This window comes from Sphaeramia orbicularis, chromosome 1, assembly GCF_902148855.1.
Source record: "Sphaeramia orbicularis chromosome 1, fSphaOr1.1, whole genome shotgun sequence".
NCBI lineage: Eukaryota > Metazoa > Chordata > Actinopteri > Kurtiformes > Apogonidae > Sphaeramia > Sphaeramia orbicularis.
In genome coordinates, this window is record NC_043957.1 from 27917548 (window position 1) to 27945177 (window position 27630).

A 27630-nucleotide genomic window follows, 5' to 3' on the forward strand; every position below is an offset into this window, starting at 1 on the left:
GCTTCTACATATTGTTTGTTTTGTATGTATTAGTGTATATACAGCCTCTCACAGAAATTACCAAGAGAAGGATCATTGTAAAACTAATGTCATAAGTTCTTTTTTTTTCTCCAGAGAAAAACATGAACTTAAAAGTGAAGGGTTTTTCTACTCAAGTATCAAGCTCCTGAAGGTGGACATTTACTGAACAATAGACATTTACTACTTATTAAAAAATACACTTTAATATGAGGCTGAACGTTGGCTTCCTTCAGGTGTTCATAACTGATACAGCTCTTTGTGGAGCTCTTATCCTCACCCACACAATTATGATAGAAAATACCAGAAATCACTGTTATTCAAGATACAAGAATGTTTATTGTCATTATGTGCACATAACGAAATTCTTCTTAGATATAGTTCTGGGCTAGATAGAAATAAAAAAAGAGGACATGTAAAAACACTCAAGAATATGTACATCAATATAAACATAACGTGCTGTGCACTTTTAATACCCCCCAAATATAGCAATTACGTCACTGAATGAAGAAGATATGTTACCATTTGCCCTTAAAAAAGTTCAATAGGCTTCTGCTCTATGCCAAGATGCATCCACAATATAAATTTGGTGCAGATATGTCAATGCATTCTTTAGATAATGCAATTATGTTGTTGAATTGACAGATGATTACAATACCCCTTTGGCTTGACATTGGCCGAGGGGTAAAAATACTAAAGAATTTGTGCATCAAACTATGCACAATGTATATAGAAAGAAATATAAAATACAGTATGTGCAATGCAATTAACAGTGCAAAACAGTATGTGCTGTTGGGATGCAATTTTGAGCAGTATTCTGTGCAATAAGATAGTAATGTGCAAATGAATCACAGTCCCAGAGAAGTTGGAGAGTGCAGCTCAGTGCAGGACACAGTTCAATGGATATATGGGAAGGTGGGTAAGTGTCAGGGGGAGGGCATGTGTGTATGTGTGACTGTAGAGGGTGAGAAGGCTTTCACAGCTCTGGGGGAAAAGCTGTTGCTGTGTCTGGTGGTGTTAGTTTTATGGTTTTGTACCATTTCCCAGAATGAAGCGGCAATAACAGTCCATTGCCCGGGTGGGAGGGATGCACCTGGTCTTCTTCTGGACACGACCAGCGTATATTGCATCTAGATCTGGCAGTCGACAGGCCACGACCCCCTGAGCTGTTCTCACCACCTGGGCCAAGTCCTTTGTGTCTTGTGCCGTGCAGCTGCCGTACCACAGCATACAACTGAGACAGAGGACGCTCTCCACTGTGGCTCTGTAAAAGTCTGAACAGCTGAGAGGAGAGTCCAGCTCACTTCAGCTGCCTGAGGAAGAAGAGCCGGTGTTGGGCCTTCTTCACCAAGTGTGAAGTGTTCAAAGACCAGGACAGGTCAGCTGAGATGTGGACGCCCAGGAACTTGATGTTATTCACACGTTCCACCCCCTCCCCATGTACGTGGACAGGAATGTGTTCAGTTCTCCTGGATCTCCTATAGTCCACAATGACCTCCTTGGTCTTGCTAGTGTTCAGGACGAGGTTGTTGGTTGAACATCACTGTGTCAGGTGCTGGATCTCTTCTCTGTATTGGGTCTCATCATTGTCCAATATGAGACCCACCACGGTGGTGTCGTCTGCAAACTTCTTGACCATGTTCGTGGAGTGGATGGGAGAACAGTCATATGTAAAGTGGGTGAAGAGGGCGGGGCTGAGCACACAGCCCTGCAGTGTTCCTGCGGTCAGGTTCAGAGTGGAGGATTGGATGTTCCCTATTCTCACCACCTGAGGCCAGTGGGTGAGAAAATCCCTGATCCAGGAACACAATGATGCTGACAGTCTGAGATTGTATAGCTTCAGTGCCAACTGAAGTCCACAAATAGCATCCTAGCATAGGTGTTAAGGCAGCCATACACTGTGTGATTATTTCGATCATTGCACGCAGCTCCATCTCAAACTGTGCGAATCAATCATAAAGTCAGGCTCGCGATTCATGTTTTCACACTGTGCAGACCGATGCTCATATGCGACCTGACTGCTCACACTGTAGGACCATACACCAGAGGACGCATGACACGTTCGAGTGTTGTTTCCAGAAATACAACATTAAAATACCAAGGAATCTGGAAGTGGATAGACAATTGTGTATTGGCATGAGTCCCGAAATGGTAGTGCTGAACAAAAACCAATGAGCTTCTTTGGCAATATGTGCCATTATCTGCGGAGAATCAAAAAAGAAGAAAAGACGACGACGTGTTTGGTGCAGGAATTGGTTGGCCAGACATGGACAGTATGGGCTGTCAATCCTACAGTAGGAACTAGAGGTAAGCTGCAACAGCTAAACTGTACTAGGCCAATATCCAGCTACTGTTAGCTTGTACGCTACTGTGCGCTTCTGTGTTCGCGCATGCACAGTGTGAGAATTTGAGGCACATCGGCTCGTGGCACTGCTTTGACAGTGCGATACCCTCATGAGGAGCGAGCAGGATTTCAAACAGCTCTGTTTTCCTTGCAAACACACGATTGCTGGTCATGAGGTGTTAATTTCTTCTCCTTACCCCATGTACACTGCACGAAGCACGACACACGATTAGAGGCACATCTGGCCCAATCCCAGAAATAGTCGCACGAGTGAGAAATCGTCTTTAGGCTGCTACAGGTGAGTCAGTGCGGTGTGAAGTACTACCTCTGTAGAAGGGTTCCCCCTGTAGGTGAACTGCAGGCTGTCCAGGCCAGCAGGGACGATGTCCTTGATGTGTTTAAGGAGGATCCTCTCAAAGCACTTCGTGACAACTGGGGTCAGAGCGACAGGGTGGTAATCATTAAGGCAGGAAACAACTGATTTTTTAGGTACAGGCACAATAACAGAGGACTTAAGACAGGCTGACTTTTGGGAAAAGATGTTTGTCTATATACGTACTGATATAAAAATTGTTTGGAAAATCACTGTAAAATTTAAATGACAATGAATATATTAATACCGATATCTAGGGACTGAAGTTAGTAAATGTGTCGTTCCTATTTTTAACTTAATTTCCCATCATGCAGCTTGGTACTGCGCTTCTCCTCAACCGTCATGGGCACAGCAACATGATAACTGATTAACATGGCTACTGTATTCCAAAATTACTAATATCTCCCAAAATACTGGTCCTATCAACTTGACATTTTTGCTAGTCTCTACCTTGAACAAAAATACATAAGTATGCCAAACTGCAGCAGTCAGCTCTTTCTGGATTTTGTGTGATGCCCAAGACACTTCTCTTTTATAATATAGGATAATAATAATAATAATAATAATAATAATAATAATAATAATAATAATAATAATAATAATTCTAAAAATAAGATGAAGAGGAGGAGATTAAAGTTGTAATATTGCACTCACAACCAGCGTGTCAATGTGACCTGTCTGAGGCTCTGTCTGCAGCTGCTAGCACCGAGCTGCTAGCATTAGCCGCAGAGTTTAAGAGCAGCTCCAGTTCTGCAACCTCCTCCGTGAAGTGAAAACAAATGTCAAACTTCAGTTTCCAGCTAAATTTTCCCATTCCGCTCCAGTAGGATATTCAAACACTATTTTTTGCCTTCTTGATGCCGAGTTAATTGAAAATGGTCAGGGGGAGGGATAATGGTGGGTTTAATGACAGTGAATATGTAGCCTACTCCAAAACTGCAGAGGGAGCTCCACAGATAAAAATACCACAAAAACAGAGAAGAAGAACCACAACTGTCAAATGTTATGTAGTTCCACTTTAAGGTTAGAAATAGATGAAAAAAATTTAGCAGATTTACAAATAAATGAAAATAGTTTCTCAGTTCTGGATCGTCTCCCAGATCAGGTAGAAATGGATCATGTTCACAGATATGCTGTAAACAGAGGGAAGATTTTTTTTAATTTCCTGTATCCTAGTTTTTTGTGTTCTATAGCCCACTATACAGGAACAATATTTCAAAAAATGGGAAAATGAATCTTGTAAACACAGGACTAAATATCCTCAATACTTTGTCTTTTATTGATAAAGCATTGTCACAGTCATGGTTGTATTAGTGTCACATCTGCCACCAGACATTAGTCTGGTTTTGTCTGTCTTGTGTGTTTTGTCTGTCACTTCCTGTTTTATTTTGTTAAGTTCTCCTCATGTGTCATGTCTGGTGTCTTTGCTTCCTTTCCCTAATCAGTTCCACCTGTGTGTGATTACCTGTCCCCGCCCTGATTTGCTCCACCTGTGTCTCATTGTCTTCCCTCCCTCTTGTGTATTTAAGCCCTGTGTTTTCCCCTGTCCTGTGCTAGTTTGTATCGCCTAGTGTGTTACTTACCAGTGTTTTTTGGATCCTGTTTGTCTGTCTGCCTGTTTTTGACCTGGATTGTTTTTCTGGACCTCTGCCTTTTTGCCTGTCCCCTGTCTGTGCCTTTGCTGCTGTTTGCCTCAACGTGTGTTCGACCTTTTGCCTGTTTTTCTGGTACGTGAGCTAGTCTAATCCCAATGTACTGTTGCCTATCCGTTTGCCTTACCGTGTATGACCTGGTCTGTTTACTGACATCCCTCTGCTCTCCCCTAGTCGGATACCCGACGTGTGTTTTCGGTCCGGGCTGTGAGGGTCCGTCTCCGGTCCACCTCACAAACCCTGAGAAGAACCCTGAACTCTGTAACCTCAAGAATCTGTATTCTATCACAATCCAAGACTTGTCAGTTAAACCTGTGTTTAATAAACACTGTAAACCTTTACGTCTGCTTCCGGGTCTTGCATTTGGGTTCAGTCACCGTACTCAGATCATTACAATTAGTGGTATGTTGATGTCCCTTGCTTTGTCTTATTGGTTGTGTATTGAATTTTGACACAAATTCTGTAAAAACGTACAAATGGCATCAAGAAAAACTGTAATAATGGAAACCTGCAATCAATACTGGTAAAAATTGGTATTGAGCATTATATTTGTGCAAAGATGAGCTAAGGCATCTGAGAAAATATCAGCTAGACCTCAAAGTCCACGTCTATTTTCATTAAGTGTCCTTGTGCAACCACTTTAGAGTGTTTCCAAAGTGTCTCTGGTAAGAAAGTGTGTAGTGGTTTTTCTAAATGTTTCAGGATTGCAAACAAAGTGCAAAGTATAAAACTTGTGGGGTTTTTTGGTCCTTGAAGGAACATCTTTGCACCTTGTCCTTTTTCTTTTCTCATCTCAGTGAAAACAGTATGAGTGGTCTCCCTTTGTGCTGCCAAAGTGTTTTGAATGTTTCTCAAAACTCAGATTTTCCCACTACATTCTATCGTTCTATAATCTCCTTTACAATTTTACTGATGCCATGAACCAAAACTTGTTTTTCACATTTTTTTTTCTCTTTGGCAGCACTTACCACTTGCTGTAGTGAAATTGTCTGTCAGAAGCGCTTCTCATCTTGTAGAGAAATAGACTAGAGTGCAAAAAAAAGAATTTTCAAGCTATAATGTATTTTTAATGAATATCTGATTTTCAGTGGAGAAGGAAATGAGAGTTTAGTCACACTGAGACACATGGCTGGTGAAAAGGTAAGGTAGGTAACGACTTGGATCCATGGGGTGTTTGGAGGCTACAGGGACTGATGGACTTCAATCCACCTCAGTATCTCCAATATGGCAAATGATGGCTTAAAGTCAAGCAGGTCATTGAGTGGTTTCTCCATAATACATATATGTGCAACCATGTGACACTAGACCAGGCTAGCATGAAATGTCAAAAAATTATGCAGCAAATTTTCAAGTTGGCTCTATCTGTGCCATTCTGTGGTGCAATGTTAAGGTTGTTTATTGTTTATTCCCCTGTGCAATGTTTGTTTTTCCTGTTGCTGGTAATTTACTTTTCTTACCGCTGCTTATTTTTATTATTACTTTTCACTGTTATGACTACAATTATTATCATCACCTTATTTTTATATGTACATATATATATGCACACACACAACATAATTAGCTTTTTAGTATTATTATTATCATTATTGTCACTTGATTATTACAGTCTTGCTACTTGTTGTTTTGACTAGCACTTTACAATGTACGATTGCCTTTTTTTTTCCCCCAACACTGTTTTTCTTTCATTAGAGTTATTGTGTTGCTATTTTCTTGTAGTGTTGTGTTTGATCCTGTGTTGCTATTGGAACCTCAATTTCCTGATGGCCCTGCCCAAAAGATCAATAAAGTTCTATCTAATGTAATCTATTTTGATAAATCATCTACCTTTGAACTGACTTGACCTTGATACGAAGAGTAAACAACTACATTCTTGCCTGAGTTATAATTTCTTCTTCTGTTATTGTTTCTTCACTTGTAGCTACAGTTGCACTGTAGACATTGCAATATATTTACATTGTGTTACTATGATGACCAGACAAGCTGAGGGGAGATGCAATGCACTAGTGCAAAAGTCAAATAAAAATGAATTTAGCATTAAGAACAACTGATCATGGCAACAGAAAGATAATTGGACTCATTAGGCTTTTCAGGAGTATTAGACATTATTTTCACATGGATTGGACACCACAGAGTCCAGAACATAATCCCATTGAGAAACTTTGGGATGTGATGGAGAAGACTTTACACAGTGGTCCAACTCTCCCATCATCAATACATGATCTTGTTGAAAATGCAAGTACAGGCATGAGAAAAAAAGGTTGTGACATTTATTGTGGCACAGCATAAGCACTGCTTGGCATACATCATGCCATGATGAATGTGTCCAGCAATCAAAGCTAATGGTGGTCCAAAAAATATAGCATGTGAGACTGTATGGTTAAGTGTATTCACAGTTTTGTGGAATTGTTCAGTATAGTGGATATGATCTAAAGGGCTGAGTCTACTAATGAAGTTCAGCATGTTTGGCAATTAACCCTCAAAGTCCTAGAACCATCTTTGTATCTACTTCCAGTTGAAGGTTTTGCCACATCTAACCAGTCCTTAGTGATTTATTACAATGTATGGGTTTATCCTCTATACTTTTCAGTGATAATCAAGTATTTTCTTTAATCTAATTTACTGACAATGTAGATTTTCATGAAAAGTGAATGTTGATTCAAATATTATTGTACCAGAACAGAGAAAACTGAAGCAAAAATGCCTTTTTTTTTTTTTTTTGCAAAGTATATCAAAAGTTGGAGGTAAAAATAAGGGAACTCTGCTGCTCGCATCATCACCAGGACCCCCTCCACTCACCACATCACTCCTGTCCTCCAACAGCTCCGCTGCCTCCCGGTTAAGTTCCGGATTGAATTTAAAATCCTTCTTTTGACATTCAAGGCCATCCATAACCTCGCCCCTCCATTTCTGTCTGACCTCCTTCATGTTGCCACTCTCTCTTGTACCCTCAGATCTTCCTCCTCCATCCACCTCACTGTTCCCTCGGCCCGTCTCACCACCATGGGGAGCAGAGCATTCAGCTGCTCTGCTCCCCAACTCTGGAACTCCTTGCCACCGGACCTCAGAAACACCATTTCACTCCCCATCTTCAAATCCAGACTCAAAACGCATCTGTTTAGGACCTCTTTCTCTTTGTGAACACAACTGCATTGACCAATTTTTTTAACCTGCCTTTTATTTTTTACTCTGCTTTATTGCTTGTTTTATACTCTCCTGTTTTACTGATTTACTGTACGGTGTTCTTGAGTGCCAAGAAAGGCGCCTATAAATAAAATGTATTATTATTATTATTATTATTGTCTTCAACTACTGCGATTTGTCAAACAGTGTGTGTTTGGGCATGTGAATCAATATAGCAGATCATGACAGTGTTTCCATGTTCACTAAGAAGCCTCTAAATATCCTAAAAAGACACATCGCTGCAGCTGTAAACCTGGTAAACTGAATTTCACCTGACTTATTTAAATGTATTGATAGGATAATAGGTTCAGAAGTTATTAAACATTTTAGATCAGTAAATGCTTTTGGTTGCTAGCGGCTGTTTAGGCCTTTGAGGAATAAAATCTTTAATCATGTGTTGTTTATCTACCATGTAAAAAAAAAGAGTGAAAAAAAAAAAATCTCCAACCTTCTCCATTTCCCTGTTGCTGCTTTCTGTCATATTTTGTCAATTTAAATATGTGTGCCAGCTATTCAAGCTATTCATTTGATGCTTCAAGTGTGTTTATTCATTAAACAAAAATGTTGTTTTTTTTTTTTTTTTTTTTCCAATTTTCAGAATTACTGCTGCTGGTTCATAAAAGCCCCTCTGGATGCCCTTGAGCTTCATCAGCAGCACCTCTCATTGCTCCGCTGGTTTTAGAACATGGAGATCACACAAATTAAATTCACTCATGTGGTAAGACAAAGGCTGACACCATTCCGTTTCAGTGGGTCACTAATACCACTTTTCAGCACCCCTGTTCCATTTCAGAGCGTTGTCTATGATCAGGGGAGGCAAAGTCACCTCCTCTTCCAAATTTCACCAAACAAACGCCTCCCATGGTAGTAAGCAACACCTTGGAAATGTAATTAACCATCAAACTGAATGTGAAATTGCTTGTGAGAGTTCTGCTGTCAGCTGTGTTGCATGTAAGTCAGTCCTAAATGTGTGGTAGCAGGTAACTGCAACATGACATATATTCAGTCCCCCACTTCTATTAGTCTCACAGTCACTGCCATTCTTCATCCATCCAGCAGAGACCCTTTGCCATTCCCAGTGGTCCCACTCACCTGACTCCCACTACCACCTGCTTCTTGTTGTCCTGTCACCCCCCCGCTCAGCATTCATACCAGCCTGTTTCCACCTGCTCCTACCCGCACAATCAATGTACCTCTATGTCCTTCAGTTTCATTCACTACATTCTACACCATGGCTCCTTCTAACTGGCTCTTTTATTGTGCTTCTCAGTTTTCTCAAGGCTTGAATGATATTCAACTAGAAAAGCATTCAGAGAGCACAGCCCCCCCCCCCCCCCCCCATCACCAACAAAATGTTATCATTTGTTCCTTGTGCCACTATCAGTATCAGTGCCAGTATCCTGAAAATTTCATCCAAATCCATCCATAACTTTTTTCGTTATCTTGCTAACAGACAAACAAACAACAAAATCAGCCTCCAGGGGCCCAGACAGGGGCTACCTGATTAGCATGCTAACTGCTGGAGACATACAATACATTTTTGTCAAATCCACTGAACTGTTATTTGTCCAGCCTGATGTTCATTTCAAGTAATGTCTGAATGTTTTATAGTTACAACCTGCCTCTGATACTCACCTGTGTCTGCATTTGGCTTCTTGGGTGCATTCATTAAGATAAAAATACAAATTTGTGACCACTAAAACTCTCTCAAATGGACAGAAAGAATGTTTAGCTGCTTAATCGTGACTCTGGCACTTTCAGCTGAAGTAGTTGTCAGAACATTTTTGTGATTTTTCTTCGATTCTTGTATTATTAAAACCAGGCCGAATCAGCAATAGTTACACCGCTCATCCGTAGACTCACCTCAGTTTGTGTCATGACATTTTAACCTGTAGAGGTCAGAGGTTCAGGAGAAACGGAATCTTAAGGGCACGTAAAACAGAAATAATGAACAAGCTGCTACAGCAGAAACTTCCTGTGTATAAGGACATAAAGCATAGCTGCAGTACTTTACAGTTTTTTGTTATTGGGCAAAGATTCTATAATTACTTTTTAGCATGATGTAATTACAGTAGTCTGAGAGGAAATGAGAACACTTCTGTCAGGTATTTTCATTCAAGGATCACGACACACGGACATCCATATATTTGCAGTCTGTCTATAATCCCATACTATATACCACACACACAAAATCTATACTAGCACACAGCATACTTTTGTGTAAATAATCAGTGAAATGCATCTTCCCAGACCAACTGTTCAGGGTGTGAATACATATCACTTCCTGAAAGCTTTTTCACCAGTTGGGAACTGTGTGTAACCTTGGTAACCGGCTAGTCTCAGCTCTACCAGCATGCATGTAATACTATGGAGTATGTATTGGCATTTGTGTAACGCTGCTGAATACTGGATACTGGGATCTGAATGCTTTCTGTCAGAGTCTGTTGTTGCCATGACTGCATTGCATTATGGGATTTTTATGCTCAGAGTGAGGCCAGTGCTTACATACTGTAATATTTACCCAGAAATAGAATGCAGTTGACATCTTATTGGTTTCATAGCAGTTACTCATAAATCTTGCATATTGTTTCAACCCTCTAATTAGTCAGGTCTTTTTGTTTGGACTGAGAGGAGACAGCTGCAGACGGAAGGTGTGCATTTTCATATCCTGGAGTCCTTTCCACTGATTTCAGTTTCTGCAGATTTAAAGTAATATCATTGTGTATTGGGATGCAACGATTACCGGTATAATGATAAACCGCAGTAAAATTCCAGACGGTTGGTATTACCATTTCAAATTCTAATTATCATTGAAACTGTGTTTAATTATTGCACTTTGAAAAACTCAGTGATACTGCTCATTTCCTGGAGAAGCAGCAGCACTCCAGGTGCACATGCACAGTTTGCAATGTTTGGCCTCTGAAGACATGGCGGAAGGCACCTGCACGGAGAGCACTCTGGAGATTTTTCTCACCACTAAAAGGGCAAAGACAGAAGTCTGGACGTATTTTGGATTGTGCAAAGTGCAGTTACCTCTTATGGCCATAAGGTGCCATCTTTAATGCACATTTGTATGTTTGATGTTTACATGTTAATTATATAGTGTGTGTTATTGTGTTAGTTTTTTTCAAAATAAAACTTGGTTATATTATTTCAGTGTGTGTATAAGTACTTTTTGAAGATTTTGAGCACATTTCAACAATACCATGATAATAATGTTAACTGTGATAACTTTGGTCACAATAACTATGACATGAAATTTTTATGCTGTTACATCTCTAATTGTGCATTTGGTTGAGTTTTTTAAGCATATTTTACAAAACACAGAGGTTTTACATGGCTTCAGTTTTGTTCAGTTTATGGAGAGCATTTTGTATTTATTCAGGATGCAATGTAGCATCTAAACATACACAATTATCTCCACAAACTTCAGTTACCTTTATGTTATGGCCTTGCAACACATAAATTTTTTATGGTGACGCATTATTATACAGTGTAATCATTCTGCTCTTTCCAGGCTTCTGGGTTTGGGGCTGGACTGTTGCACGATGTCATTTGTAATGGCGGTCCTACAATGCAGGGTTTTTATTTTTCTTCTGCTGCTCTACAATCTATTGGTCCCTCCTGAGTTTTTAGTTTTCTCTCCAGTGCTTGCACCCTCTGCCTTATCAATGGGACGCAGCTGAAGTAAACACTGCGTCTTGCATATAATTCCACCTCAATCCCCACCAGCAGAGATAAGCTTATGAAGCAGATGTAGCTCATGAGCTAACTTTTTGATTCACCTCACAGAAGGATGCCTAACAGTATATGTCTTAGTGAGGCTTATGTCCAGTCACATCAACAGTATTTATAATTCCTGAAGGAACTTCTCTTTTCTACTTACACTCCATCACTTGTGAAAAAGCTAGCTGGTTCATATTGCAAAGAAGTTGAAGTGCAGTACTGACAAATTCTTTAACAGGTAGATCATGTCCTGTTTCTGTGCTTTGCTGTTGGCAGATACACTTAAATACACCACAAAAATGACAGCAGAAATGTTTAAGAAAAGATTTTCGTCATGACTTAATAGCTAAGTTTTGTTCCCATCATCTCTGCAGGTATGAGGAGATGATGACACCTTCAGATGTACACTATTTGTTCGGTTTGTTTGAGTAAATCTGTTGTGTGAAAGCAGAAAATAAACTATTAGGATGAAGCATGCTTTCACTCAAAGCACACTTGAGAGAACATGCCTTTAGAAAGCACTCCCATTAGGGGACAAGACCATTATAGCATTCTGGGAGCGTTAGTGTCACACTGATACATAGAATTAGGCATTAGGCAGTAATTTATGTTTGTTTATTTGGCTTTTGCAACTTGCACTCGAGGCTCCTCAGGAGAGCATTTGCTGTCCATTTACTCTGCAGTCTCATCTCACTGAACATAGTTGCACCCTGGAAAACAAAATAGACTGAAGTTTCATCTAATTTGACAGAATCCAAAACTTTCCTACCTTTCCGATAAGACACTTGTATACTGAATGAATATATTCCCTCCTGTGTTCTGCAATAAACAAGACATCCAAATGTGTAATGAGCTTTGCAACACATTTTGTGTATTTGTTTTTGTGACTGTTAGTGAGTTTTTAGTGGTGTTGCTCATTCACTTATTTTCTGAACCCACTTTGTCCTCACTAGGGTCACGGGGGTCGCTTGGAGCCTACCCCAGCTACTTATGGGTAAAGGTGGGGTACACCCTGGACATTTCGCCAGTTCATCGCAGGGTTGACATAGAGAGACAAACAATCACTCTCACATTCACGCCTATGGGCAGTTTAGATTAACCAATTAACCTATCGGTGCATGTCTTTGGATGATGGGAGGAAGCTAGAGTAGAGTGAGAGAACCCACACAGACACAGGGAGAACATGCAAACTCCACACAGAAAGGTCCCACCCCCATCGACTGGTGTTGGAATTGAACCCAGGACCTTCTTGCTGTGAGGCATGACTGCTATCCACTGCACCACCATGTCACCCTGATGTTCAATTATTGACAAAAATATTTTTTAATTTCTTTGTGCTTCATCTATTTGTGTGTGTTTCCTTAGGTTCAGAGCTCACCTGGCCACTGTGGAAAACAATCTACAGAAGCATGTAAAAGCTAGAATCTACACATTCACCGAGTTATATTAACTATAGCTGGATGCCAAGTTCAAAGACAGAACAAAGTCCCTCATTGGGGGATTCTTTCCATGCATAGTCATTGTAGAGATGATATAATGTGTTGAGGTAAAATAATCCTTATAAGCAGCAGAGAAGAGTGAGCAGAGGGGATTTGGGATTGAAATAGACGATGTTAATGCAAAATGTAAATACAGAAAGTATGGATGTAGCTCAACAGGCTCAGTTTCTCACCACATCTTAAAATTCTTCTTTAGAAATAGTTTCAAATAAGGCTCTGCTCAGTACTTTAGCTGTTCATAACTCAAGAGTTGCTGTGTTTCAGTGAAGCTACTCTTTTTTTTCCACTTGACTCACTGTATTGATTCTAAAACTCAGGTTTCCTTAAAAAAGAAAATGAGTCTGGAACACTTATGGACAATTTCACAGTGTGTGATTATATTATATCTGGCTGACGGCAACTTGTGTTTTGCCCCAAATAAAAAAATTACATTATAGGAATAAAGGTCAAACAATTTGTTTCATTTATTTTTTATATTTCGCCTGTAAACATTCTTTGAATACTGATATCTACTGCTGTTTGCTATCATCACAACAGTTTGTTGTGAAGAGAGTGCATCAATCCAAAGGCAGCATGTGAGGAGGAAGCAGGTGGTTTTAAGGTGTTTTTACGTGTGTTTAGAAAACCATAATTACACTTTTATCTTAATCATGCTTTTCAAAATAATGAGCTTACATCTGATTAAAGCTGCAAGAAGGAGAAATCAAGGGGAAAAAGTTGAAAATGCACACTTATTCTTCAGTTTTCTCCTCTCCATTAAATTGAAAGACTAAATTGAGAACTAAAAAGATAAATAACCTGATAGTATTTCATGCTAGAAAGTGAAAAATATCACAGTTATGGTAGCTGTTCTGATATTGAGCCATGTAGAGCTGTATAGTCGCATTGGATGGACCATAACAGTGATCAGAGTTTAAAGATTTCAGTCACATATTTAACCCTCTACCTCTATAAGAATACATGATTGGACAAAATCTGCTGGAAAATCTTCCATTACAGGGTACATTGTTTCTATCCTGTAAATACAGTAAACAGAAATACAGGAGTCTCGTTTCATCAGTCCACTTACAATTCATTTGGTTTTTTTTACCCAAAGATGGCAAAAAAAAAACTGCATTGAAACTTTAATTAATTCCTGATTAAGTAATAATAAAAGCACATTCTATAAGATGGTTATTTATTCGGTTCTGAACTGAAGAATTCATAAGCCCACTTTTGTTAGTCTTTGGTTCATTTATTTGTGTATTTGGACCCTAATAGTTCATAAAGTTTGATTTTGAACCCTCCAGGTGCTGCAAAGTTATCTTTATATTAATTTTGCCAAAAATCGAGTGGATTTCTACAACCTGTTTTAATTCCTTCTCAATTTGTTGCTTCTATAACTAATTACATCATGACATTTGCACATATTGGGTCAAGACTTCCAACAAACTTTTCTCCGAGTACAACATAATTGTTTGTCAGCAGAAGCGGTTGTAGTAAAAACTGAAAATATGTCCAAACTTCGGGTGGATTACATAAAATGTTCAGCATTAAACAACACAAGAGGCTGAATGGAACAGAGCACACAGTCAACAACCTGGAGGGGGTGGGGAGTTAAGTGGCTCATGTGCATTTAAAGGGCCAGCGCTCAAAACGACCTTTGTGGCGTCATTACTCAGAAATAGGGTTGAAAATGGATCTGTGGAGTTGAATTAATGAAGAATTCAGACCCAAGCGGAGCATTTACAGTTTATGTAGACCACAGGGAAATGTTTTAAAATGTATAATTCCATTTAAAGACTCAGACTCAGAGTTGTTGAAGATTGGAAGATGTGTTTTTCTTCAATTCCTGCAAGAATGTCAGCTTTGTGTTCAACTAAACAAGCCCAGGTTTCACACTGAGGAAGTAAATTGAGACTAGATTTGCATTATATTTTAATAAATATACTTTTTGTGACCTTTTTGTGTGGTGGTGTGCCATGTGATTTTTCTAATGTAAAATATGTGCCGTGGGTCAAAAAGGTTGGGAAACACTGCCTCAGTTCATTTAGCAGTTTTAAAATGGCATTGCTGGGCAGTGGCGCCAGATTCATTTTAGAGGTGGGGGGGCTGTGGGGGTTGTTGAATTGAGTGGCTGTCAGGTACATATAATTTTGTCACACTGTAGCCTAATGTTGGTACATATTTTTAATCACAATAATCAGATCAAGTGGAAAAGTAGCCTTTACCAGAGTCCTGTAAAGTGTGTGTGTGTGTGTGTGTGTGTGTGTGGGGGGGGGGGGGGTATGTCTCAATTATTTTTTTCTTCCGTCATTCCAAAAATTTTCACAAAAATGCATTCTCTGAATCTTGTGTCATCATTTCGATGTCTCCTCACGACTAGAACCACTTCCATGTGTGTGCAGTTACGCATACAAACCGCTTGCACCTCCCTGTGAGACGTGTTAAATATAGACGCAGTTTCTATCAGCAAAATTGCTTTCAGGTTTGATAAATCACTTTGTGTGTGCTAAATTAATATATTTACATGCAATTGTGTGTGTGCTGGGAGGAGAAAATGTAAACACCCCATATTGCATATTCATTGTGTCAAACGTACTAACTGAATGCAGATGCACTATTTTGCACCTTTTGAAAGACTCAACCCTTAGTGTGCACTGTTAGTAAAGCTGTTTGTATATTTTTTTTGCATGTGCAGTGAGTTTGCACACTTTTTTATACACACAAACCTTTAGTAGATCCAGCCCACTGTGTGTTGAAAATTATATTGAATGGTAAACTATTCCCAAAAATATTTTAAGGGTGAAATAACAACAGTTTTCACCATTTGTCAATAGTGTAACTGGATCAAATGTGTAATTCTGAGATAATTTTACCAATGTCCTCTTTATGCTTACAACTGTGAGTCTTGTGCTGTGATTTCTGTTATTTTGAATTTTACTTTCAGTGAATATGTACTGTATGTCATTACCCACATAACAGAATGTTGTCACATCAGCTCATCTCCCCCCAAAAATTGTCATTTTGGTTTAGAGTTTAGACCAGGGTGTCATAATTTGCTGGTATATAAATGAGATTAAAGATCATCACAGAGATAATCTGTTTGTTTTAAACAAATGAACTGTTTTCACAAAATAGGAGCGCTGATCCACTCCTCCATTCAGTTCATGGTCTCCGCTCATGACCACAAATGATTGGAATCTACTCCCACAAGACCAACATCTCTGTTACACCTGGTAAATATCAGCATGTACATTGGCAGTGGAGGCTTATTCCCATGCTGGGTTTAGCTTGGCGTCCTGCTGTGCTTACAAAACTAGCATGTTTGTAAATTGCAGTACACCTTGCTATTTGAGAGGTTAGACAGAAAAATGTGCAGCGTACGTTGCAAATGAATAAAGCATCAGTTCATTTTAAATTAATATAATTTCATACATTACATATGAACTCTACAATAGAGGGAGGAAAGAGGAGGCATAAAACAGTAAGGGAAGGAGGAATGCTTTCTGTGGAATGACCAGTGGGTGTAAACCATTCATTCCCTTCACAGTCAGACCACTATATGCTTTCTCTCTTATGGGATGGTATGTGCATCGCCACATATGAACTCACCCTGTTGTTTACCTAGAGGCAATACTGGTTGTAATGAAAAATGTGTGCGTGCAGACAAGCAGAAGTTATCATCAGATGTTGTGTTTGTTTCCATGATATTACCATTTTCATCATTATTTTTGTGTTTGTGTTGCATTCTATCCATTATGCATTATTTAATGCTCCCCTGTGAATGAGAACTATGTTGTGAAGTGGATTTGTCGTTGAGCATGAACGCTATTATCTCTGAACTCATGATTGAATGCAACATGAGCACTTAAGGCTAGAGCACTATAGAGAAGCAATGATTTGAAATTAAAAATTTAACATTCAGGTGGTAGAAAAAAACCTTTCCATAGCTGCAGTTTGTGTGGCTGCAGTCAGAGCGCCTGAATGAAAGTAACCCATCTCCAGAAAACCACACACTAATGTAAATGGAGAACCATGTGCAGAGTTAAAGACTGAAGCAGCTCCACAGTCTGTACTGAGGTCAGGCCTATTTAAGGAGCAGACAGGCTGACTCCTATGTAGAGCAAATGACAGACTCACACTCAGAGGAAGAGGGAAGGACACATCGCAAATGAAAAGGAAGACAGGACGGTTGTTTTGAGCTGAACTCGCGTCATCGGCACAACCAGACATGAGGAATGTCATTTGTATCATTGTGTGAATATTGCCGTGACGCCATGACTTAAGTAGATGAGTGCTGAAAATGTATTGTATGTGTGGGAGGGAGTGTCTAAGAGAGAGATGGAGGGTGGAAAAATTGGAGGGAAAGTGAGGGTTTATGCAGAGTTCAAACAGAAAGAAAATACTGATTTCCTGTGTGACGGTGAAGTCTCTGTATTTTAGTTACATTCTTGCATAGTTGTGTGTTTTTAAACCTAAACTTTAAACCATAATTGTAAGAATAACACAACTTTAAATTGTTTTTTGAAGGTAAAGCCTCAGTTTTAGAGCTATAGTTAGATTTGGGTTAAGGCTCAGGGTGGGTATTTAATGGCAATATTTTGACTTCATGTCTTCAGGTTCAACTTCATTGGTACAGTTTATTTAAAGTAAAGCTATTTTTGTCTTACTATATATTTTGATCAGCAATTTAGAGTAGCACTGATACTCCAAACTCTCAACACCACACGGTATGTCATGTACTGGATACATTAGTTTTACCAAAACCACTGATGAATCAATCACTATGTATCCACAGACAGTTACAGTCACTGAATAAAGCATAAATATCTTAGTTTACACACATCTGCATTATGGTATCATCAAGTTTTCTTCTGCAAACAAAAACTTGGAGCTGGTTATACTGACAGTCAGTCAAAACAACTCTTATGACTGTCCCATAGATAACTGCGTTAGCTGATAGTTTCCATTATAGCTCTGTTAGCTTAGCTTTCGTTTGAAATAGAAAACATATTGTCAGAAAACATCAAATGTTATTTTTGATCGCGATAGGCTCACTGCTGCCCCTAGTGGCAGATGCACAGTGATTAAAATCTCAGTGGATTTATCCTGCACTGCATTCTGCTGCAGCTTGGCATTCCACAAGACACTGCACTCAAATGATTACTTAGAGAAGCATTTTTAAACAACATGTTTTATTAGTACTAAAAGCATAAACTCAGTGGCTGAAGACCAAATTTGCATCTGGTTAACTCACCTCAACTCCCAACCACAGTGCATCCATTACCTGAGATTCTCCACAGGAAACATCTGCAGCAGTCTCACACTCAGTAGATGAGACAGTAAAACACTTCTCTGTGTGAATGTGTTCCAACAAGTAACCAAGCAGATTTTCTAAAGGCTGCAATAAAAAAAAAAATCCTTATGTTGTCTTCTCTAATTTGTTCCAAAAATTGTGATAGTTCACAAAATTGCAAAGCCTCCAGGATATATATTCAAACAGCAATTGCAATATGGCATAAGCACTAGACAAACTGCCATCCTGCTCTTTACTTTGAGTTGTTTTAATCCATTAGACTGAGGACATAAATTCACAAGGACTAACAGGATATGACAGCAAAAAAGATGTAAATGATTGCTTAAAAAAAAGACAAATTGTGAATTATCAGTCTCGTAACAGGAGTCCATGGAAACTATTTTGGACACTTTGCAAGTGAGAAAGTAGTATTTATATTAGGGTTGGGAGTTTTAGTTGTAAGGCTGATATGATACACATCTCAATACAGCATCTCCGATCTGATATATTACAGATATGTGTGTTGTACTTTGTGATGTGATATGATACCATTCACAACCAAATCACGATACAGAGTGATGAAGCCCATTCTGAATAAGCACATTCATTCTGGTTTAAAAAAAAAAAAAAAAAAATGCAGTGTAATTCAAGGAGCTTAATTATTTATCGAATAAGACCATGACTTTTTACAAAGTGGCTTTTCTGCAGTTTCAGAACACGTGAAAAAGTTAGGACTTTGTTTCCAAAGTCGTTTTTCTGCATGTTTCTAACACTCAACTTCGTGCTCCCTCATTGAATCCACTTGTAATGTAATGTATTTGTAATGTAGGTAAATCAGAAAAAGGTTCTGTCACTTTAAGACTTTAAGAGACACCTGCGCCAGGAATTCTGGGATGCACTGTTAGATATGTATGTCACTGTTTAAGGAAGTATCTCCAGTATCTACAGTAGTATTCAGCAAGGTTATTATTGTTAACGAAAACTAACGAAATGATGAAAACTGGAACTGAAAAAACATTTTTGTTAACTGAAATAAATCAAAACTATAATTAAAAGAAAAAAAACGATAACTAACTGAAACTGTATTGCGTGCTTACAAAACTAACTAAATTGTTTTCATCTTTGTCAATGTTGGATTGATACAAAATCAATTTATTTTGCTCTAGCAATTTTAGCTAGCGGCACCATACGAAACTTCACAGTCCATCACTTCTCGTCACTCGTCGTTTAGTCATCTTCTCGTCCCCACTCTTCCTGGAAACATGGAGACTAATGTTGGGACAAAGCAGCAGAGTCCTGTACGGGATTTATTTGAATACGACGGTGAAGAAGATAAAAGATATGACAAAACTAAAACTAATACTAAAACTAAACTAAAACTAAGCATTTACAAATAAATGAAAACTAATAAAAACTAGCAAACCTGCTCTAAAAATGAATTAAATCTAACTGAATTAGAGAAAAAAAAAAGTTAAAACTAAATAAAACTAAACTACAATGAAAAATCCAAAACTATTATCACCTTGGTATTCAGTACAGTTGATATAGTAAAAAGTTCATGTTCAGAAACCACATGTCATCACCTCCCTTCTATATCTGTCAGATTCAGATCCAGACGTTACAGTATTCATCCGCGGTGCTTGTGCCACTGTGCATCCACGGAGCTCATACTGTCGTGTGCAGTGTACACATCCACAAATTTGTGGTGCGTGTTCACGTGGGTCTACGGGAAAAAAAAAATGTACCCAATAAAAAGTAACACTTTGAAATGCAAGTAAAAATATATTCTATTGAACGGATCCAATTTTATCAATACAAACATTCAGTAACAGACACATTGTGACATCATTCCGAACTTTTCATTCACTCGCAGCTTCTCTTCCGGTGCACTTGGATTGTGGACACACATGTTGGCGTATCGATACATATTGGATAATCTTACCATCCCTAATTTATACACTTGTAAGCTGTTAGATAGCTCTAAGAAATAAAACATAATGTGCTGCACACTTTTAATACCACTTGGCCAAATATAGTGTTAGATTCTGGTGAAAGTTACTGCCTTATAATTTGCAATAGACTGTCTTTGTGTAAATTAGGTGTGGAAATCTCAATGCATTCTTCAGATAATGCGGTTGTGTTGTTGAAAGGACAGACAGACAAAATGAATACGATACCCCTTCAGCCTGAAGTTGGCCAAGGGACAACAAACACATGCACATAGAAGTATGATCTTCATGTGTGATATTTCCCAGCATTCATCTGACACATCTGTTTTTACAACTGTGATTTATTTTTATAAATGCATTAACAGTCTAGCACGACTACTCTGCTTACAAAGAGAAACAGCTGATAAAAGAGGAGGTGAAAATCAGAGCTGATATGTAGAGAAAAAATTTTGGATCCCGGTTTTTCTTAGCTTGAAACTCGAAGATACAATTTCACATCTCCTTGGGACCCATATTTACAACAATAGTGCTGTGTCTTTTTACTTACTTTTGATTCTGTTACATCTTTTTTATATTGTTTTCATCTTGTTAAATCATCTTGTTTTTTTTAAATGGCTTTGTTGTCCATTTAAATATCCTCCCAGAGAAAATTACTCTTTTATTTTAATTATGAAAATTAATTCAGACATCGTGTATTGTTATTGTTGTGCATTTCACTCTTACAGTTAGTGGGCTGATAAAAACAGCTCTGTGAACTATCTTCGATTCCAGGTCAACATTTGGGAACAGCAGATATAATTTTTTTTTAAAAAAGGACGTAATAACAAATAAAAGAATCATTATGCCTAGGTCACAAATGCCGTGACGAACGGTTACGAACACAGTGCAAACGATTTATGGACCACCCGAGCAATACAACAAGAAGAAACAGGTTTCTTTGTACTTCATACAATATTTGTTCTACAACAACAAGACACGCAAAACTAGGAATTAGTGCCCAGGATAGAATCCATGCTGGTATCTTTATTAAAGTGAATTAGTGATGAATCATCTTTATGTATGAATCATATACATCCAACAGCCTAAATTTACTCATGATTCATGGTGATGTAGAAAATTAGAAATGCATGGAAAAACTAATATATTTTCAAGATTTTCCTTCTACCTAGTGAAGGTCTCCACATTCCTTTCATGTTTCATGCTGAACTTTTTGATCCTGTGCAGCTCTGTGTAAGGTTTGTGTGCTCATATTCAGAACTTCTACCATTTCATATAATAAAATACATGTGGATTCACAAGTAATAAGGATTTCTTATACTGTATACTGACAAGTTTATTTGTTGTTGAAAAGAAAACTGCATTATTTGTTTAATATTTTACCTTTAGATTGCATAATAGTTATTGGCAAAACAATCCATCAGCTACCAGCGCTCTCACAGTTAAAAGCTGTGAACTTCTAGACCACTGCACACGACACACAATTATGCAGGATCATGAAGCTATTGTGTTTGACTACAGGGGAGCACAGCCCACCTCTCAGTAAAGTTTTATAGACAGCTCTGGAAATGAATGCAAGGACATGGAGGTACACTGAGAGCCCTGCCGTCAGAGAAGCCTGTTTTACAAACACAGTTTGATGCCTGCACCAGTAAAACTCTAATAAGTTTAGCACTCATTCCACTCCTCTATAAAAGCTCCACGTCTTCTCCCCTGGTGTCCACATTCATTTACATTCTTCTCTTTGAAGACTTTTGCTGAGGATCATTGTTGGTCCTGATGGAACTCTGTAATTAAGACAGAGTAATCAGTAAGCCTATTGGCACTCATTGTGATGTCTTTGTTGTTGAGATAGGAGGCCAGTATAAATGAAATAAAGCCCTATTTGTTTATTTGTGTTCCTGCCAGTGCAACAAAAATGGAAAAATCACAGGCTAAAATCTTCTTCAAGGCAGACGGTTCATTAAAGATGGATATTAAGAAAATAAATTTGGTTGATGTATTTATTACTGTACATCTACGTCCCTTTAATTCCACTGACTGGAATATTCACAGTGGTCCATTCCACCAGCTATATGTTAAATCCTTTCTTAAGTCATTCCACACTAAACGATATATTGAAACTTGAGCGTTGCTCTTCAAGTGTTCGGTTTCACCCATGGGGCGAGGATCACAGCCGTAGAACGAGGCTGATGCAGCAGGAGTAATACCGCTAATGGATGCTGGAGGTGGCGCCAAAAAGTCCCGCATCCCAGAGGCTTTTACATTGAACATTCTCCATTAATTAGATCTCGGGTCAAAAAGAAGTCTTTAATCCAGGGGTGTCAAACTCATTTTAGTTCAGGGGGCACATACAGCCCACTTTGATTTCCAGCTGCCTGAACCAGTAAAATAACATAATAACCTAAAAATGATCTTCTACAGTGAAAAAAGTCAGATTACATTATGAAAATGTTTACATCACAACCTATCCTTTTAAAATGTGAATAACATGAACAACCATGAAGAACCTAAAATTTCTTACAATTAACAATTATTACTAACAATTATTAACATATAAGTAACAATTATATGTCCTAGTTCACTATTTATATAATGGCAAAAATGTACTTCTGGGGTCAAATGAGTGGCCATTTTTGTCCAAAAAAAAAAAAAGTTGTAAGAAATGCATAGAACTGTGTTGAAATAATGCTAATACATTTGTGCACAGACTACTGATATTATTTGACAGTGGAAGCTCTATTTTCAGAAATATTGGATTTTGAATAGCATGTGTATGTGAAAACTTTTGCTGCTGGACGGACGTGGCAGTGGACGGATGTGACATGGTTGTTACAGATCCCATCATACTGATGCTCAGCAGCCATGTCACCGTTTCCACAAATGATCCCTGTGCAAAAACTAGGATCATAATTATTTATTGTATAGTTTATCATCATACTAAAGAGTAAATAACAATATAGAATTATTTCTTCATAAAAATGCTTATTATTAGAAAACTGTTGATTTAAAAAGTGACGTGTGACATTCTTAATGTATGTATTGGCGTAACATAAGCAGGATGGATTAGCACCATACTCCGTATTGCAACCTGTAAAAATAAAACCTGTGATATGTCGTATATAATCTTGTAAGAAAAATTGGGGAATCTAAAAGAATAGAATATTTGTTTTTCAGGTAAATGCAGTTAAAATATAACTTGGCGGTTTATGACATGAAAATATAACATTAATTGTGATGAAATTGGACATTTTTGACCTGAAAACGTAGTTCATATGATCATCAACATGTTGCAACAGAAGTGAAATCCTGTAAATTTGCATAACTTGCATTTACCAACACAAAGTTCCTTTGGGGATTCACTTATATTGATTTCTTATGCAGAAAGACATAAATAAGATCTCTAAGCAAATTTTAGCCGATATGTGCATCACAATTTACGGATTGCAAAAGCATCAAACATTTAGTAACAGATAGAATATTGTTAAAGTTCTTCTTCTCTTTAAACATTTCATGTTGTTCATATTTGTTCAGGTTAATCAAACTTTTTTGTGAATGAATGGTTTGTAAATGTAAATATTTTCAATTAATTGTACTTTTTTGTCACTAAAACAGAAAAATTTAAAGTCCTCATTATTTCTAGGTTATTATGATACCATTTTACTGATCTGATCCACTTGAGATGGAATTAGTCTACATGTGGTCCTTGAGCCTCTAGGAGTTTGACACCCTTGACTTGTTAAATATCTCAGTGTAATTTCTGGATTTCATAAATTCATCCCAAAGGCCAGATTGGACCCCTAGACAGGCTGGTTTTGGCCCTTGGGCCATATGTTTGGCACCCCTGATTTAATCTCTATGATGTCATGCTATGATTGTCAAATTTTCTTTGTTCTTAGTAAAACACATTTTTTACCTGACAGACAGCTCAGGTTTTGCTGAATAGGTTACACTAACAGGATCATCACATGACTGTGTTTACTGTTTACAGTCAGTAAGCTGACACTCAGCATTAACTCACCCATGACTCCCCACAGACACCACACGCTCCACCAGCTCTGCCCCTTATGTCCAAATACGGTCGCTTCTAGCTCCAAATAGCAAACAATGTGACTGTATTTCATGTATGTTGTATGTGCTGGGTATTTGAGGGCAAACAACAACCTTCCTTTGTGAGAAAATGGTTTATGTGCCTGGAATCCCTGCAGTACAGCTTCAACCAGAAAAAAACACCTGCTTACTGTAACCACACATAAATGCAGTGATGCACAAATACATCTATCCACTAAAGCTACCATGTAATGAAATTCTCTACATACATACGGATTGTAGTTGACAGTTGACTGATATAATGGGACTAAAGCCAAACACCTGATGGAATGTATTCAATGTTAAAATTGAGGGAAAAAATGTTGGAGTACACAATATCAAAATTGGCAAATAGTTTCTGCCAAAAACAAGCATATTTTTCAACCCTCCAGTATTAGACAAATTTCTCTAAATTAGATTTTCACTCATTTTCAGCATGAACACACATACTCATAGTTTAATGAAGTAAGATATTAATGCACAAAGTAAGATATATCAAACAAATTTCTATATTTATAATACTATGCGGCTTTCAGATGTTTCAGGCATTTCTGTCCATTTATACTGTGCCTCAGTCCTACACACATGTTTAGGGCATCATTTGTCTTTCTTTAACATCCCAAAAATAAGACCAAGAATAATGTCTTAAGTGTGTTATTAGCCTGGCTCTGTGCTGGCCTCTGCTCTTCCCTGGAGCCTCCAGCTGCTTTGTGCTACAATATGTCCGGTAAAGACTGATTGTTACTGCACAGTGTGTTCTCCCTGCAGGTGAAGAAGCACAGATATAGTCATGTTTGGCCAGAGCAGCTCTATGAATGATGCTTACTAAATATTTCACCCTGAGGTATGCAAGGTTGTGAGGGTTAGTATGAAATGTAATACTTTGCTATTTACTCTGTTTAAAAATGTAATAGGTAACTCTTTTGATTACTTCGGTAAAGTAATGTAATGCAGCATGTTATACTTTTTTTTCCATCAAGAGCTTTAAAAACATATTGAACTAGACAGTGCAAATGTCACATAATGACCTTAACAATATTTAACGGCTGAATATGTAACATTTGTAAACGTTTGGTTACTTATGTGATATCTATGTTGTTTTAGGTTAGAATTTTATTTTCCTTGGTCAGGATATGTACAGTCAGTCCAGCTTGTATTTACAAGGCTGACAATTAACACTGAACACACAATAACTCAAACTAAGAATTATGAAAGAGCTGCAGCATCTGAAACTGACCACAATGAACATTTGACAGATAAACAGTACCACAGTGCTTCAGTTTCAGCTTCACAGTTTGTCATGTCTTTTATGGATTGTGATTGTCTCTCTCGACTCACCATATATTTTTTATTAGTAAGATTTTATTTTTCATCAATTACTAGAGATTTCAGGCAACACCATTTGAATTCCCGACCCCAAGGTTGAAAAACACTGGTGTAATGAGTAAGTCCATAGGAACACTGTAGTCAGAAGTTATGTACATCACATCTTGCATTTTTGAAAATATTAACTGTGGTAGGGTATTGATTTTAATTGGAATATTCTTTATCTTGCCCACGTGGAGACAGTTTCGAAGTTGCTTCATTTGGTTGTAAAGTTTTTCTACCTCCCTGGAGAGGTATAAAGCACTGTCACACCTCTGCTTTTCCCTCTGCTAGGATTTTGGCTGGCTGCCTTCTGGTGTAAGCTTTATGACATCCATTCTTCATTTTTAACTAACAACCGAAGATGATTGCTGTCACATATTCAGCAAACTATAAAATCAGGAAAAAATATACAACTTCTAGCGCTGTCTGACTGCCAGCGTGGTTGGTTGTTGTAGTTGTAAATCCCACTGTGTGACGTGGGGCATTAAATTATGCCAGGAGGGATTATAATCCAAGTGTGTGCTTATCATGGGCACAACTAGCAGTGTCTGCACAGTGCAAACACGCATAAGCAGAAAGCAACACAAAGACTCGGGTTAAAATGAGCACAGAAAGTTTGCCAAGGCCCAATCCCAACAGTGTGCAGCAGAATGAGAAATTCTCCTGCCAAACATTTGTTTTGTCTGTGATCACTTGGACTAACTCCTCACAGAATATGGCCCTCCTTTTTTTTTTATTTTCTAAACAGCTGCTGAAAAAGAAACAAGCCTGGAGAGAAAAGCAGGACTTTGCCATCTTTCCAAAGCTTAGTTCAACTCGGGTGATGCATTCAGTCCAAAATGATGGAGAGCTAATGATGCAAAATGCAGCGTTATTAACCTGTGATTATGCAGCTAATCTTGGACAGGCTGAGCAAGCCAAGTAGTTTATTTAGATTTACAGACACACTGACAGACCGACAGGAGATGAGTATGATGTAGCTTTTCGGAGCTGTCAGGCCATGTTAAGACACATCAAAGGTGTCGCTGTCTTAATATCCACCTTCAAAGAATATTGCATAACACATTCTCTGGCTTTTTCGACCAGGTGACAGGATCAAACAAAATAGAGGAAGGGATGAAAGGTGTTGGAAATGTCAGGTTGAACCCAACTATTAGACCTAGATAACACTTCGCCAATAGAACATTAAAGTCTGTGTAAATGAATAATGCTCTGAGTAAATCACATCATTGAACAATTTGTTATGAATTAAGGAATAGGTCAATAAATACATGAAGTGAGTTGAAAAAATAAGCAAATTCTGGGGTGTGTCCAGTTAGGAATGGGAATCGAGTCCAGTAGTAGTCCCAGTAGCTCGATTCCTTGGAATTGTTTGCCTGCCTGCCTGCCTGCCTGCTTAACAATTCTGCTTATCGATTCCGCCTTCGGTGTGCATGCGTGATGACGTCACACGTACGCTGCATTGTTTTGGTCAGAACGTAGCCAACATGGCATTGAGGCAGAAACGATCTAAAAAGATGACACCAGGTCCACTTACTTGGAACACTTGCAAAGCTTCCATGTCTTCAAAAGGGTGGAATCCCTCCAGTATGCTCAAACATTTGTCCACAGCATGTGAATCATTTACAGGAATGTCACGTATTTGATGCGCTACTTAGTGATGCTTGTGAATGTAGCAGCAGAGTGAATGCCGGGCCGGTTCCAGTGTGGGCAACAAATGTCGTAACTCCTCAAATACAAGTTTTCGAAGGTCAGAAGGGAAAGGAAATGAGGTGCACAACAACGGGAGACAAGCCAAGCTGAGTCGAACCGGTTCCACGTAGTAGAAATGCAGCGATAGAGGAATTAGTAAAGAGTCTTTATTTTCACTTTCACTGTACGCCACCCAATGAGAATCGATAAGAGAATCGATAAGGAATCGGATCGATAAGCAAAATCGATAATGGAATCGGAGTCATTAAATTCTTAACGATTCCCATCCCTATGTCCAGTAAAGGCACTGAAATCATGTCCAAATGTAAGGAAGGTGCTGCATTTTTCAGCTTTGAAACATTTTTTCAACCTAACAAAATAGGAGTGGGAGGCACTTGTCATGTTTTCTGAATTGCTGTGATTTGCGCCATGTCATGTATTGTGACATATTGTTGTGTTTGGACA